This window comes from Lynx rufus, unplaced genomic scaffold (genome assembly GCF_022079265.1).
Source record: "Lynx rufus isolate CCGP_SWC_20201006 ecotype Redwood Valley unplaced genomic scaffold, mLynRuf1.p SCAF_6, whole genome shotgun sequence".
NCBI classification, from domain to species: domain Eukaryota; kingdom Metazoa; phylum Chordata; class Mammalia; order Carnivora; family Felidae; genus Lynx; species Lynx rufus.
In genome coordinates, this window is record NW_025814878.1 from 97957579 (window position 1) to 97960950 (window position 3372).

Below are 3372 nucleotides of genomic sequence, written 5' to 3' on the forward strand. Positions count from 1 at the left end.
GGCTTGCCTAATAACTAGTGTGTGAAAGTGCCTGTGTGGACACACAAGAGTGTGTGTGACTCCTGACTCCTAGGCTGGTTCACTTCCCATTATTTTAAATAAATTGCTAAATCTCATCTAAATTATGCTTTAAATCATATACCAGTAGTAAAAGTAGAAAAAAAAAGCACAATTTGGTTATCATCTTTTAAAAAATGATTGTACAGGGGCGCCTGGGAGGCTCAGTTGGTTAAGTGTCAGACTTCGGCTCAGGTCATGATCTCATGGTTCATGAGTTCAAGCCCCACGTCAGGCTCTGTGCTGACAGCTCAGAGCCTGGAACCTGCTTCAGACCTGTGTCTCCCTCCTTCACTGCCCCTCCCCGACCTGCATTCTGTGTCTCTGTCTCTCTCTCTCAAAAAATAAACCTTAAAAATAAAAAGAGTGTTTAGTGGCTGATAGGCCATAGTGTGGCTTCACATGCAAGGAACCAATCAGGTGCTAAATGACCATAACTGGGCAGGTTGTTATAGCTGGATCACAAGGGGCCAGATAAGAACAGTGATAACATGAGCTCACCCTGGACTTTACATTAGGACTCTTTATGTTCCCATTGCTTAATATCAATATTGACTCTTGACCTTTGGAAGATTCTGAGCCTGTAAGCAAGGGAAGAAGAGTTTGAATTTTGGGCAGAGAAATATGAGACAAAAAAGAGGCAGGTTTAAGCATCGACTCTTGATCTCAGCTCAGGTCATGATCTCATGGTTTGTGAGTTCGAGCCCTGCATTGGGCTCTGCGCCATCAGCGAGAGCCTGTTTGGGATTCTGTGTCTTCTTCTCTTTGCCCCTCCCCAGCTTGCGCTCTCTCTTTCTCTAAAAGAAAAAAAAAGCTTTAAAAAAAAAAGAAGCACTTCCAGACAAAAAGGGGAGAATGTGTCAATCATGTAACATGGTCTGAAAGACCCAGATATGCTGAAACCTGCCTCTTTTTTGTCTCAAATTTCTCTGTCCAAAATTGAAACTCTTCTTCCCTTGCTTACACGTTCAGTGTCTTCCAAAGGTCAAGAGTCAACATTGATATTAAACAATGGGAACAGAAAGAGTCCTAATGTAAAGTCCCAAGTGGGCTTATGTTATCACTGTTCTTATCTGGCCCCATGTGATCCAGCTATGATAACCTGCCCAGTTATGGTCATTTAGCCTCTGATTGGTTTCTTACATGTGAATTGGACTGCACCACCCAGACACCCCCGGAAGTGCTTCTTTATTTAGACATGGCCCCAGTGTCTTCTGTCTTAGAATGCCTCAGGCAGCCTCCTGGTGCTTACCACAGGCTGTGTTCTTGCACTGACTGTTCAGAAAGAGAAGGCATAATAAACCTACCCATATATGCCCCAGCCCAGGCCCTTTGCCTGGTCTGTGTTGTGAATGGAGGTCGAGGAGGGACATGGAGATAGATAGATAGGTAGATAGGTAGATAGATAATAAATAAATAAATAAAATGACTGGGGCAGTGATAATGCTCTGAAAACCAACTCTTTTCTCTTAGATATGAACAAAGTTAAGGAGAGATTGTAAAATCTCTTGAGTCCTTGTCAGTGTCCTTGGGAACAGCTGAGAAGTCTCCATAATGGTAAAAGAAACCATGATGAAAACTTGAGAGATTATTTGGAGGTACAGATCCTAACTAAGGAGTTTGGTTTTTGCTTTCTGCTAGGAGCACAGTGGAAGGTAATATGACTTTAGGCTATGGAAGAACTCATGTGTTTGGATGTCAGATGGGTGCCTGAGACACAGTTCCAGGTCTTGCTGACTTTCAGTGTGTCACCTAGAGAGTTGATGGACAGACAGATGCACCATATTCCTCATGTTTTTGTTCTGAGAAATAGTACTGCCAGGACCACATCCTGTTACAGTGTTGCATCTAACAGGTTGTATGTCACTGCAGCATTAATTAGAAAGTGCCCCTTCCAGTGGCCAAAGCCCTATTTGCTATGATCGTGCTGTCACATCCAGCCAAGGATCTAGCCCTGACACATGGACCACAAAAGGAGGGATGCTTTTTTTTTCACCCAAGTGGAAAAGATGCCTGTGGTGAGCTCTTCCATGTTAGAAATTCACTCTTGCATATCTTATGTCTCTCAATGATACCTCCAAGGATTTCATTTCTTTAGACCTTAAGAGATCTTTGAGGAGATAAAGAGTGAGGATTATCAGGCAGTCACTTGAAGAACAATAGACAAAGGCAGAGGCATCAGAACACACACCAGTGCCTGCACACATCAATGCCTTTGTTATGATATCAGATCACGGTAATTTTCAAATGTTGTAATTTGGCAAATTGGATCTTCAAATAGGTGAATAAGTTCACCTTAAAAAAATAGTACTTTCACACAGAGACTGATTGCTCTTTTTTTTGTAGTTTCTCTTCTCTGAGTGTTTGCTGTGTGTGTTTAACGCTCTACCCTTTGTTTTCCCAGCCCCATAGAAAGTGTGCTACTCTCTGCTGGTTTCTTATGATAGCTTTGCTCACTGAGGCAGAGCAGCCTGCAAAACTGTTCAATATATCTGATTGGCAGCTATCCTCAAGTGTAGCTGACAGACCCCGAGAACACACTCCCTCCTCCTTGTTTCTAAGGTATGGCTGCAGTTAATGAGAATTTATTAACATTTACCTGTTTACCTTTTATGTTCTCAAAGACAGTCACGTATTTTTCAAACATAGAATGATTTTTCTTCCTTTATTAGCGAAATTAACCAAATTATGAATAATTTACTTGCTAAATTATCTTAAGTTTCACCTTTGGCTTTTAAATAGAAATATACACATGTGCTACATTTTCAAGGCAAAGGAAATATGTAACATTAATTTCAGCACAAATTATAAAAAGTATAATGTTGGCACTGTGATGACTGACTTGCTATAGTTAAGCTGATCTTCATAGTTTATTTAGAGAGAATAAACTAATATCCAGTGCTTAATGAAAGATAATCTGAAAATTACCTTTTGTAATATCAGAAAATATTAAATCCTATATGTATCAAATCAATGAGATTGTTAATGCTGATGATACTTTTTTCCTTGCTCACATATCAACTTTCTCTTTCAATAGATTCTTCCTGTTTCCTCTAAAATTCTATTTCCCACTAAAAGTAAGTTATTGAACATTCCATTTCTTTCCTTTAGCAACAGATCTACCTCTTTCTCTTCAAATGTAAACTTTACAAAGTGTTGTCTACATTGTTTCCTTCTTTTTTTTTTTTTAATTTTTTTTTTAACGCTTATTTATTTTTGAGACAGAGAGAGACAGAGCATGAACGGGGAAGGAGCAGAGAGAGAGGGAGACACAGAATTGGAAGCAGGCTCCAGGCTCCGAGCCATCAGCCCAGA

General features: G+C 40.2%; 1 non-coding gene across 1 annotated transcript; it reads left to right on the plus strand.

Annotated features, from left to right (window-relative positions):
• Nucleotides 1-1292: 1292 nt before the first annotated feature.
• Nucleotides 1293-1422, plus strand: LOC124529524 (small nucleolar RNA SNORA51). The gene has a single exon (XR_006966410.1). It is a non-coding gene; the product is annotated as a small nucleolar RNA SNORA51 (small nucleolar RNA).
• Nucleotides 1423-3372: the final 1950 nt, after the last annotated feature.